Source organism: Eleutherodactylus coqui, unplaced genomic scaffold (assembly GCF_035609145.1).
Source record: "Eleutherodactylus coqui strain aEleCoq1 unplaced genomic scaffold, aEleCoq1.hap1 HAP1_SCAFFOLD_284, whole genome shotgun sequence".
In the NCBI taxonomy this organism is placed as follows: domain Eukaryota; kingdom Metazoa; phylum Chordata; class Amphibia; order Anura; family Eleutherodactylidae; genus Eleutherodactylus; species Eleutherodactylus coqui.
In genome coordinates, this window is record NW_027102553.1 from 122,473 (window position 1) to 135,421 (window position 12,949).

At 48.6% G+C, this 12,949-nt stretch overlaps 5 non-coding genes across 5 annotated transcripts; all 5 read right to left on the bottom strand.

Moving 5' to 3' along the window:
- Positions 1–1,238: 1,238 nt before the first annotated feature.
- On the bottom strand, positions 1,239–1,429 carry LOC136604790 (U2 spliceosomal RNA). The gene has a single exon (XR_010789888.1). It is a non-coding gene; the product is annotated as a U2 spliceosomal RNA (small nuclear RNA).
- Positions 1,430–4,045: 2,616 nt separating this feature from the next.
- On the bottom strand, positions 4,046–4,236 carry LOC136604792 (U2 spliceosomal RNA). Its single transcript, XR_010789889.1, has one exon. It is a non-coding gene; the product is annotated as a U2 spliceosomal RNA (small nuclear RNA).
- A 2,617-nt stretch (positions 4,237–6,853) lies between these two features.
- On the bottom strand, positions 6,854–7,044 carry LOC136604793 (U2 spliceosomal RNA). The gene has a single exon (XR_010789890.1). It is a non-coding gene; the product is annotated as a U2 spliceosomal RNA (small nuclear RNA).
- A 2,618-nt stretch (positions 7,045–9,662) lies between these two features.
- On the bottom strand, positions 9,663–9,853 carry LOC136604794 (U2 spliceosomal RNA). The gene has a single exon (XR_010789891.1). It is a non-coding gene; the product is annotated as a U2 spliceosomal RNA (small nuclear RNA).
- Positions 9,854–12,467: 2,614 nt separating this feature from the next.
- LOC136604795 (U2 spliceosomal RNA) lies at positions 12,468–12,658 on the bottom strand. The gene has a single exon (XR_010789892.1). It is a non-coding gene; the product is annotated as a U2 spliceosomal RNA (small nuclear RNA).
- Positions 12,659–12,949: the final 291 nt, after the last annotated feature.

Genomic DNA, 12,949 nt, shown 5'->3' on the forward strand with positions numbered 1-12,949 from the left:
ACAATTTATCATAGCCTGACGGCTCATCTGGAAGCCTCATTCTCTCCATACGCTCTATTTCGTGGATCATTGCTATTTTTAGTGGAGTGCATTTTTTATGCAGCACACAAGGGGGAGACAGCGGCCTACCAAAATCGAGTTGGCTGCTGCTGTGGCTTTCTTTTTTTAAAAAAAAGGTAGGTTCCGTTCTTCCATGGTGAGGAATAGGCAGGGAGGTTCGGTTTTTGCCAGCTGGGGAATGCTTATAGGCAAGGCCTTATCCCTGGTGGTGCATGTAACGTCAGACCACGTTTCAGCATTCAGTCAGTCAGTGGCTGACAAACGAGCTCCATGCAAGTTTACATTAAACAGACACATTTCTTTCTTTACTGTATTGACTGCGGTCTGTAATCGAGCGGTTGAACTGTTTCTGTGTCCATGCATTGAATAAAGCAATACATCCTTGTAAAGTAGGCGTCCGTTCGTTGGAGTTCTTTGCTCCCCGAGTGTTGCTCCATCTCTAAACGTTGGCCTGGATCTTCATGGACGAATACTGCCCATCCCACGTGGAGCGTGTATCTCAGCCCGCGTGGAGTGCTGCAGTCCAATGAGGTATTCCGTGCTACATAGCAAGCCTTGGGCCTGTGTGATTGGGGGTCCGCTGCTGTCTGTCCACTCTGAAGCGCGCATCCGGGGCCGGCCGCTTTTCGACTACCAGCGACTGCAGGTCACACACACAGGCTGGTTGGAATGGCCTAGCATTATCCTGATCCGGAGGTGTAACTTGAAGCTGCGGGGCCCCAGTACAAAGTCTGGAACTGGGCCCCCAAACTATAAAGCGTCATTGATAGCATTGGTTTACAATGTGGGGAAGAGAGACTTTATGGGCCCCCTAGGGCTCCGGGCCCCCTGCACATACACCCATGACCCGAATACGTGGAGCATACAGACGCAGGCTGCCAGGATACGCTGTGCCTGCCCGATGTTTCCAACTTGGCTATTAGCGCAGCGGTAGGTACGAACTATAGAGTGCGGCTGCCATATGAACTGGTGTGTGTGTGTGTGTGTGTTTTGCTTCCAGTTGTACCTGTGCTGTGCACACTCTGGCAGACGCAGCTGCTCAGTGGATACAATGTTGCGAGCAGACGGGCTGAGTGTCAATCAAAGTGCTTGGGTGGTAGCAGCAGCCGCCGCCACAGCTGCGCTGCACCTCTTGCTCGTCGGTTTTGTTTTTCTGCTTTTGGAAACTGCTGTAGGAAAGGGGGTGCACCGGTCCTGGAGGTACTGCAATACCAGGTCAATGCGTGGAGTGGACAGAGCAAGCTCTTTTTCCAGCTCCCTGTTCTAAAAATCCATTTAATATATGGTCCCCAGATAGGGGACGTATCAGATATTAAACTGATAAGAACAGATACTACACTTGATCTTAGCCAAAAGGCCGAGAAGCGATAACCCGAAATGGGTTTCACCTGTAGCCCGGCCCGCCCAACTCCACTTCCAAGGCTTGAGGCAACACGCTCAGCCAGCACTCTGGGCGCACCCACAATGCACCCAGGCAGCTGGGAGAGCTATTAAAACTTTCCATAGCCCCGCCCCACGCCTTCTCAACCGCGCCCAGCCTCACACCCTCAGTCCTTCCTCTTGCACCGTGCTCACGCATCCTAGGCTTGCAGAGCCTGCTGCTGCTGCTACTGCAGGACTCGTCAGCTCCCTACAAAGGATGGTTAAGCCGGCGATGACACTAGAAGCAAGCACTAGTTTGTCTCTGAAGGTGCGTCGGTCGGTCGGTTGGAGGGATCTCTTCGGCCGGCCGCATTTCCAGTGGGGACGGATGGAAACTTTTAACCTAAAATAAGGGAAATTGGCTTCGGCCCCATAGGGCTTTATTGCCTTCCCCTGGGCCAGCATTAGTAGACCCTAGTAAGGAGAATATTAGAGCGGCATGGTCATCCGAAGAACTTAAAAACATACAGCAGGCCTTTTTTGCCCGCCCGCCATACATACATACATACATAACTACAGATTTTATATTTTTTTTTACATATATACATTATATATACACACACACACACACACACACACACACACACACACACACACACACACACACACACACACACAATCTTAAATCTATCTTTAATCTATATCTACAAAATCTGTAATTTAGAAATAATCCATATCTATATTCTACATAATTAATAAAGATAGATAGATAGATAGATAGATAGATAGATAGATAGACTCACTCACATACATGCATACATACATACATACTGTATGCAATTGAGCCAGGTGTTTGGAAGGCTGACGATGTCACTCCTTTGTGATGTCATCAATTTAGAAGCATTAATACCGGGCTTGGCAGCCATTTCAGTCAGTCTCTGCTGCAGCTGGGAGACGGGAGATGGTCTTTATTTCCACCAAGAAGCTGCAGAACTACCGGTAACTGCATCATTTTTATTTTATTCAATATAGGTTTTATTGGTTTCATGGAGGGGGGGAAACTTTTGCCTTATCTCAAAGCAATGTAAAATTAACTTTGACAATGAAACTTAATAAATCAATTTCGAGTTGAACTATATCATGTTTGTCTGTGATATTTTATAAGGTCTACAAACAGGGGAATGAGGGGAGGGTAAGGGGGGGGTAGGTATCTATGACACGGGAGAAAGAAAAAATAAAACAAAAAGGGGGGGGGGGGCGGGCTCCGGAATTGTTGTTTCTCTTTACGATTGTGGTTTAAACGTGTTACTCACATGTCCCTGTCTGTAACCACTTGGTAAATAGGGGTGAGCTCCGGGCATCTATCCATATCGCCCAGGTGTGATACAATTTATCATAGCCTGACGGCTCATCTGGAAGCCTCATTCTCTCCATACGCTCTATTTCGTGGATCATTGCTATTTTTAGTGGAGTGCATTTTTTATGCAGCACACAAGGGGGAGACAGCGGCCTACCAAAATCGAGTTGGCTGCTGCTGTGGCTTTCTTTTTTTAAAAAAAAGGTAGGTTCCGTTCTTCCATGGTGAGGAATAGGCAGGGAGGTTCGGTTTTTGCCAGCTGGGGAATGCTTATAGGCAAGGCCTTATCCCTGGTGGTGCATGTAACGTCAGACCACGTTTCAGCATTCAGTCAGTCAGTGGCTGACAAACGAGCTCCATGCAAGTTTACATTAAACAGACACATTTCTTTCTTTACTGTATTGACTGCGGTCTGTAATCGAGCGGTTGAACTGTTTCTGTGTCCATGCATTGAATAAAGCAATACATCCTTGTAAAGTAGGCGTCCGTTCGTTGGAGTTCTTTGCTCCCCGAGTGTTGCTCCATCTCTAAACGTTGGCCTGGATCTTCATGGACGAATACTGCCCATCCCACGTGGAGCGTGTATCTCAGCCCGCGTGGAGTGCTGCAGTCCAATGAGGTATTCCGTGCTACATAGCAAGCCTTGGGCCTGTGTGATTGGGGGTCCGCTGCTGTCTGTCCACTCTGAAGCGCGCATCCGGGGCCGGCCGCTTTTCGACTACCAGCGACTGCAGGTCACACACACAGGCTGGTTGGAATGGCCTAGCATTATCCTGATCCGGAGGTGTAACTTGAAGCTGCGGGGCCCCAGTACAAAGTCTGGAACTGGGCCCCCAAACTATAAAGCGTCATTGATAGCATTGGTTTACAATGTGGGGAAGAGAGACTTTATGGGCCCCCTAGGGCTCCGGGCCCCCTGCACATACACCCATGACCCGAATACGTGGAGCATACAGACGCAGGCTGCCAGGATACGCTGTGCCTGCCCGATGTTTCCAACTTGGCTATTAGCGCAGCGGTAGGTACGAACTATAGAGTGCGGCTGCCATATGAACTGGTGTGTGTGTGTGTGTGTGTTTTGCTTCCAGTTGTACCTGTGCTGTGCACACTCTGGCAGACGCAGCTGCTCAGTGGATACAATGTTGCGAGCAGACGGGCTGAGTGTCAATCAAAGTGCTTGGGTGGTAGCAGCAGCCGCCGCCACAGCTGCGCTGCACCTCTTGCTCGTCGGTTTTGTTTTTCTGCTTTTGGAAACTGCTGTAGGAAAGGGGGTGCACCGGTCCTGGAGGTACTGCAATACCAGGTCAATGCGTGGAGTGGACAGAGCAAGCTCTTTTTCCAGCTCCCTGTTCTAAAAATCCATTTAATATATGGTCCCCAGATAGGGGACGTATCAGATATTAAACTGATAAGAACAGATACTACACTTGATCTTAGCCAAAAGGCCGAGAAGCGATAACCCGAAATGGGTTTCACCTGTAGCCCGGCCCGCCCAACTCCACTTCCAAGGCTTGAGGCAACACGCTCAGCCAGCACTCTGGGCGCACCCACAATGCACCCAGGCAGCTGGGAGAGCTATTAAAACTTTCCATAGCCCCGCCCCACGCCTTCTCAACCGCGCCCAGCCTCACACCCTCAGTCCTTCCTCTTGCACCGTGCTCACGCATCCTAGGCTTGCAGAGCCTGCTGCTGCTGCTACTGCAGGACTCGTCAGCTCCCTACAAAGGATGGTTAAGCCGGCGATGACACTAGAAGCAAGCACTAGTTTGTCTCTGAAGGTGCGTCGGTCGGTCGGTTGGAGGGATCTCTTCGGCCGGCCGCATTTCCAGTGGGGACGGATGGAAACTTTTAACCTAAAATAAGGGAAATTGGCTTCGGCCCCATAGGGCTTTATTGCCTTCCCCTGGGCCAGCATTAGTAGACCCTAGTAAGGAGAATATTAGAGCGGCATGGTCATCCGAAGAACTTAAAAACATACAGCAGGCCTTTTTTGCCCGCCCGCCATACATACATACATACATAACTACAGATTTTATATTTTTTTTTACATATATACATTATATATACACACACACACACACACACACACACACACACACACACACACACACACACACACACACACACAATCTTAAATCTATCTTTAATCTATATCTACAAAATCTGTAATTTAGAAATAATCCATATCTATATTCTACATAATTAATAATAGATAGATAGATAGATAGATAGATAGATAGATAGATAGACTCACTCACATACATGCATACATACATACATACTGTATGCAATTGAGCCAGGTGTTTGGAAGGCTGACGATGTCACTCCTTTGTGATGTCATCAATTTAGAAGCATTAATACCGGGCTTGGCAGCCATTTCAGTCAGTCTCTGCTGCAGCTGGGAGACGGGAGATGGTCTTTATTTCCACCAAGAAGCTGCAGAACTACCGGTAACTGCATCATTTTTATTTTATTCAATATAGGTTTTATTGGTTTCATGGAGGGGGGGAAACTTTTGCCTTATCTCAAAGCAATGTAAAATTAACTTTGACAATGAAACTTAATAAATCAATTTCGAGTTGAACTATATCATGTTTGTCTGTGATATTTTATAAGGTCTACAAACAGGGGAATGAGGGGAGGGTAAGGGGGGGGTAGGTATCTATGACACGGGAGAAAGAAAAAATAAAACAAAAAGGGGGGGGGGGGCGGGCTCCGGAATTGTTGTTTCTCTTTACGATTGTGGTTTAAACGTGTTACTCACATGTCCCTGTCTGTAACCACTTGGTAAATAGGGGTGAGCTCCGGGCATCTATCCATATCGCCCAGGTGTGATACAATTTATCATAGCCTGACGGCTCATCTGGAAGCCTCATTCTCTCCATACGCTCTATTTCGTGGATCATTGCTATTTTTAGTGGAGTGCATTTTTTATGCAGCACACAAGGGGGAGACAGCGGCCTACCAAAATCGAGTTGGCTGCTGCTGTGGCTTTCTTTTTTTAAAAAAAAGGTAGGTTCCGTTCTTCCATGGTGAGGAATAGGCAGGGAGGTTCGGTTTTTGCCAGCTGGGGAATGCTTATAGGCAAGGCCTTATCCCTGGTGGTGCATGTAACGTCAGACCACGTTTCAGCATTCAGTCAGTCAGTGGCTGACAAACGAGCTCCATGCAAGTTTACATTAAACAGACACATTTCTTTCTTTACTGTATTGACTGCGGTCTGTAATCGAGCGGTTGAACTGTTTCTGTGTCCATGCATTGAATAAAGCAATACATCCTTGTAAAGTAGGCGTCCGTTCGTTGGAGTTCTTTGCTCCCCGAGTGTTGCTCCATCTCTAAACGTTGGCCTGGATCTTCATGGACGAATACTGCCCATCCCACGTGGAGCGTGTATCTCAGCCCGCGTGGAGTGCTGCAGTCCAATGAGGTATTCCGTGCTACATAGCAAGCCTTGGGCCTGTGTGATTGGGGGTCCGCTGCTGTCTGTCCACTCTGAAGCGCGCATCCGGGGCCGGCCGCTTTTCGACTACCAGCGACTGCAGGTCACACACACAGGCTGGTTGGAATGGCCTAGCATTATCCTGATCCGGAGGTGTAACTTGAAGCTGCGGGGCCCCAGTACAAAGTCTGGAACTGGGCCCCCAAACTATAAAGCGTCATTGATAGCATTGGTTTACAATGTGGGGAAGAGAGACTTTATGGGCCCCCTAGGGCTCCGGGCCCCCTGCACATACACCCATGACCCGAATACGTGGAGCATACAGACGCAGGCTGCCAGGATACGCTGTGCCTGCCCGATGTTTCCAACTTGGCTATTAGCGCAGCGGTAGGTACGAACTATAGAGTGCGGCTGCCATATGAACTGGTGTGTGTGTGTGTGTGTGTTTTGCTTCCAGTTGTACCTGTGCTGTGCACACTCTGGCAGACGCAGCTGCTCAGTGGATACAATGTTGCGAGCAGACGGGCTGAGTGTCAATCAAAGTGCTTGGGTGGTAGCAGCAGCCGCCGCCACAGCTGCGCTGCACCTCTTGCTCGTCGGTTTTGTTTTTCTGCTTTTGGAAACTGCTGTAGGAAAGGGGGTGCACCGGTCCTGGAGGTACTGCAATACCAGGTCAATGCGTGGAGTGGACAGAGCAAGCTCTTTTTCCAGCTCCCTGTTCTAAAAATCCATTTAATATATGGTCCCCAGATAGGGGACGTATCAGATATTAAACTGATAAGAACAGATACTACACTTGATCTTAGCCAAAAGGCCGAGAAGCGATAACCCGAAATGGGTTTCACCTGTAGCCCGGCCCGCCCAACTCCACTTCCAAGGCTTGAGGCAACACGCTCAGCCAGCACTCTGGGCGCACCCACAATGCACCCAGGCAGCTGGGAGAGCTATTAAAACTTTCCATAGCCCCGCCCCACGCCTTCTCAACCGCGCCCAGCCTCACACCCTCAGTCCTTCCTCTTGCACCGTGCTCACGCATCCTAGGCTTGCAGAGCCTGCTGCTGCTGCTACTGCAGGACTCGTCAGCTCCCTACAAAGGATGGTTAAGCCGGCGATGACACTAGAAGCAAGCACTAGTTTGTCTCTGAAGGTGCGTCGGTCGGTCGGTTGGAGGGATCTCTTCGGCCGGCCGCATTTCCAGTGGGGACGGATGGAAACTTTTAACCTAAAATAAGGGAAATTGGCTTCGGCCCCATAGGGCTTTATTGCCTTCCCCTGGGCCAGCATTAGTAGACCCTAGTAAGGAGAATATTAGAGCGGCATGGTCATCCGAAGAACTTAAAAACATACAGCAGGCCTTTTTTGCCCGCCCGCCATACATACATACATACATAACTACAGATTTTATATTTTTTTTTACATATATACATTATATATACACACACACACACACACACACACACACACACACACACACACACACACACACACACACACACACAATCTTAAATCTATCTTTAATCTATATCTACAAAATCTGTAATTTAGAAATAATCCATATCTATATTCTACATAATTAATAAAGATAGATAGATAGATAGATAGATAGATAGATAGATAGACTCACTCACATACATGCATACATACATACATACTGTATGCAATTGAGCCAGGTGTTTGGAAGGCTGACGATGTCACTCCTTTGTGATGTCATCAATTTAGAAGCATTAATACCGGGCTTGGCAGCCATTTCAGTCAGTCTCTGCTGCAGCTGGGAGACGGGAGATGGTCTTTATTTCCACCAAGAAGCTGCAGAACTACCGGTAACTGCATCATTTTTATTTTATTCAATATAGGTTTTATTGGTTTCATGGAGGGGGGGAAACTTTTGCCTTATCTCAAAGCAATGTAAAATTAACTTTGACAATGAAACTTAATAAATCAATTTCGAGTTGAACTATATCATGTTTGTCTGTGATATTTTATAAGGTCTACAAACAGGGGAATGAGGGGAGGGTAAGGGGGGGGTAGGTATCTATGACACGGGAGAAAGAAAAAATAAAACAAAAAGGGGGGGGGGGGCGGGCTCCGGAATTGTTGTTTCTCTTTACGATTGTGGTTTAAACGTGTTACTCACATGTCCCTGTCTGTAACCACTTGGTAAATAGGGGTGAGCTCCGGGCATCTATCCATATCGCCCAGGTGTGATACAATTTATCATAGCCTGACGGCTCATCTGGAAGCCTCATTCTCTCCATACGCTCTATTTCGTGGATCATTGCTATTTTTAGTGGAGTGCATTTTTTATGCAGCACACAAGGGGGAGACAGCGGCCTACCAAAATCGAGTTGGCTGCTGCTGTGGCTTTCTTTTTTTAAAAAAAAGGTAGGTTCCGTTCTTCCATGGTGAGGAATAGGCAGGGAGGTTCGGTTTTTGCCAGCTGGGGAATGCTTATAGGCAAGGCCTTATCCCTGGTGGTGCATGTAACGTCAGACCACGTTTCAGCATTCAGTCAGTCAGTGGCTGACAAACGAGCTCCATGCAAGTTTACATTAAACAGACACATTTCTTTCTTTACTGTATTGACTGCGGTCTGTAATCGAGCGGTTGAACTGTTTCTGTGTCCATGCATTGAATAAAGCAATACATCCTTGTAAAGTAGGCGTCCGTTCGTTGGAGTTCTTTGCTCCCCGAGTGTTGCTCCATCTCTAAACGTTGGCCTGGATCTTCATGGACGAATACTGCCCATCCCACGTGGAGCGTGTATCTCAGCCCGCGTGGAGTGCTGCAGTCCAATGAGGTATTCCGTGCTACATAGCAAGCCTTGGGCCTGTGTGATTGGGGGTCCGCTGCTGTCTGTCCACTCTGAAGCGCGCATCCGGGGCCGGCCGCTTTTCGACTACCAGCGACTGCAGGTCACACACACAGGCTGGTTGGAATGGCCTAGCATTATCCTGATCCGGAGGTGTAACTTGAAGCTGCGGGGCCCCAGTACAAAGTCTGGAACTGGGCCCCCAAACTATAAAGCGTCATTGATAGCATTGGTTTACAATGTGGGGAAGAGAGACTTTATGGGCCCCCTAGGGCTCCGGGCCCCCTGCACATACACCCATGACCCGAATACGTGGAGCATACAGACGCAGGCTGCCAGGATACGCTGTGCCTGCCCGATGTTTCCAACTTGGCTATTAGCGCAGCGGTAGGTACGAACTATAGAGTGCGGCTGCCATATGAACTGGTGTGTGTGTGTGTGTGTGTTTTGCTTCCAGTTGTACCTGTGCTGTGCACACTCTGGCAGACGCAGCTGCTCAGTGGATACAATGTTGCGAGCAGACGGGCTGAGTGTCAATCAAAGTGCTTGGGTGGTAGCAGCAGCCGCCGCCACAGCTGCGCTGCACCTCTTGCTCGTCGGTTTTGTTTTTCTGCTTTTGGAAACTGCTGTAGGAAAGGGGGTGCACCGGTCCTGGAGGTACTGCAATACCAGGTCAATGCGTGGAGTGGACAGAGCAAGCTCTTTTTCCAGCTCCCTGTTCTAAAAATCCATTTAATATATGGTCCCCAGATAGGGGACGTATCAGATATTAAACTGATAAGAACAGATACTACACTTGATCTTAGCCAAAAGGCCGAGAAGCGATAACCCGAAATGGGTTTCACCTGTAGCCCGGCCCGCCCAACTCCACTTCCAAGGCTTGAGGCAACACGCTCAGCCAGCACTCTGGGCGCACCCACAATGCACCCAGGCAGCTGGGAGAGCTATTAAAACTTTCCATAGCCCCGCCCCACGCCTTCTCAACCGCGCCCAGCCTCACACCCTCAGTCCTTCCTCTTGCACCGTGCTCACGCATCCTAGGCTTGCAGAGCCTGCTGCTGCTGCTACTGCAGGACTCGTCAGCTCCCTACAAAGGATGGTTAAGCCGGCGATGACACTAGAAGCAAGCACTAGTTTGTCTCTGAAGGTGCGTCGGTCGGTCGGTTGGAGGGATCTCTTCGGCCGGCCGCATTTCCAGTGGGGACGGATGGAAACTTTTAACCTAAAATAAGGGAAATTGGCTTCGGCCCCATAGGGCTTTATTGCCTTCCCCTGGGCCAGCATTAGTAGACCCTAGTAAGGAGAATATTAGAGCGGCATGGTCATCCGAAGAACTTAAAAACATACAGCAGGCCTTTTTTGCCCGCCCGCCATACATACATACATACATAACTACAGATTTTATATTTTTTTTTACATATATACATTATATATACACACACACACACACACACACACACACACACACACACACACACACACACACACACACACACAATCTTAAATCTATCTTTAATCTATATCTACAAAATCTGTAATTTAGAAATAATCCATATCTATATTCTACATAATTAATAAAGATAGATAGATAGATAGATAGATAGATAGATAGATAGACTCACTCACATACATGCATACATACATACATACTGTATGCAATTGAGCCAGGTGTTTGGAAGGCTGACGATGTCACTCCTTTGTGATGTCATCAATTTAGAAGCATTAATACCGGGCTTGGCAGCCATTTCAGTCAGTCTCTGCTGCAGCTGGGAGACGGGAGATGGTCTTTATTTCCACCAAGAAGCTGCAGAACTACCGGTAACTGCATCATTTTTATTTTATTCAATATAGGTTTTATTGGTTTCATGGAGGGGGGGAAACTTTTGCCTTATCTCAAAGCAATGTAAAATTAACTTTGACAATGAAACTTAATAAATCAATTTCGAGTTGAACTATATCATGTTTGTCTGTGATATTTTATAAGGTCTACAAACAGGGGAATGAGGGGAGGGTAAGGGGGGGGTAGGTATCTATGACACGGGAGAAAGAAAAAATAAAACAAAAAGGGGGGGGGGGGCGGGCTCCGGAATTGTTGTTTCTCTTTACGATTGTGGTTTAAACGTGTTACTCACATGTCCCTGTCTGTAACCACTTGGTAAATAGGGGTGAGCTCCGGGCATCTATCCATATCGCCCAGGTGTGATACAATTTATCATAGCCTGACGGCTCATCTGGAAGCCTCATTCTCTCCATACGCTCTATTTCGTGGATCATTGCTATTTTTAGTGGAGTGCATTTTTTATGCAGCACACAAGGGGGAGACAGCGGCCTACCAAAATCGAGTTGGCTGCTGCTGTGGCTTTCTTTTTTTAAAAAAAAGGTAGGTTCCGTTCTTCCATGGTGAGGAATAGGCAGGGAGGTTCGGTTTTTGCCAGCTGGGGAATGCTTATAGGCAAGGCCTTATCCCTGGTGGTGCATGTAACGTCAGACCACGTTTCAGCATTCAGTCAGTCAGTGGCTGACAAACGAGCTCCATGCAAGTTTACATTAAACAGACACATTTCTTTCTTTACTGTATTGACTGCGGTCTGTAATCGAGCGGTTGAACTGTTTCTGTGTCCATGCATTGAATAAAGCAATACATCCTTGTAAAGTAGGCGTCCGTTCGTTGGAGTTCTTTGCTCCCCGAGTGTTGCTCCATCTCTAAACGTTGGCCTGGATCTTCATGGACGAATACTGCCCATCCCACGTGGAGCGTGTATCTCAGCCCGCGTGGAGTGCTGCAGTCCAATGAGGTATTCCGTGCTACATAGCAAGCCTTGGGCCTGTGTGATTGGGGGTCCGCTGCTGTCTGTCCACTCTGAAGCGCGCATCCGGGGCCGGCCGCTTTTCGACTACCAGCGACTGCAGGTCACACACACAGGCTGGTTGGAATGGCCTAGCATTATCCTGATCCGGAGGTGTAACTTGAAGCTGCGGGGCCCCAGTACAAAGTCTGGAACTGGGCCCCCAAACTATAAAGCGTCATTGATAGCATTGGTTTACAATGTGGGGAAGAGAGACTTTATGGGCCCCCTAGGGCTCCGGGCCCCCTGCACATACACCCATGACCCGAATACGTGGAGCATACAGACGCAGGCTGCCAGGATACGCTGTGCCTGCCCGATGTTTCCAACTTGGCTATTAGCGCAGCGGTAGGTACGAACTATAGAGTGCGGCTGCCATATGAACTGGTGTGTGTGTGTGTGTGTTTTGCTTCCAGTTGTACCTGTGCTGTGCACACTCTGGCAGACGCAGCTGCTCAGTGGATACAATGTTGCGAGCAGACGGGCTGAGTGTCAATCAAAGTGCTTGGGTGGTAGCAGCAGCCGCCGCCACAGCTGCGCTGCACCTCTTGCTCGTCGGTTTTGTTTTTCTGCTTTTGGAAACTGCTGTAGGAAAGGGGGTGCACCGGTCCTGGAGGTACTGCAATACCAGGTCAATGCGTGGAGTGGACAGAGCAAGCTCTTTTTCCAGCTCCCTGTTCTAAAAATCCATTTAATATATGGTCCCCAGATAGGGGACGTATCAGATATTAAACTGATAAGAACAGATACTACACTTGATCTTAGCCAAAAGGCCGAGAAGCGATAACCCGAAATGGGTTTCACCTGTAGCCCGGCCCGCCCAACTCCACTTCCAAGGCTTGAGGCAACACGCTCAGCCAGCACTCTGGGCGCACCCACAATGCACCCAGGCAGCTGGGAGAGCTATTAAAACTTTCCATAGCCCCGCCCCACGCCTTCTCAACCGCGCCCAGCCTCACACCCTCAGTCCTTCCTCTTGCACCGTGCTCACGCATCCTAGGCTTGCAGAGCCTGCTGCTGCTGCTACTGCAGGACTCGTCAGCTCCCTACAAAGGATGGTTAAGCCGGCGATGACA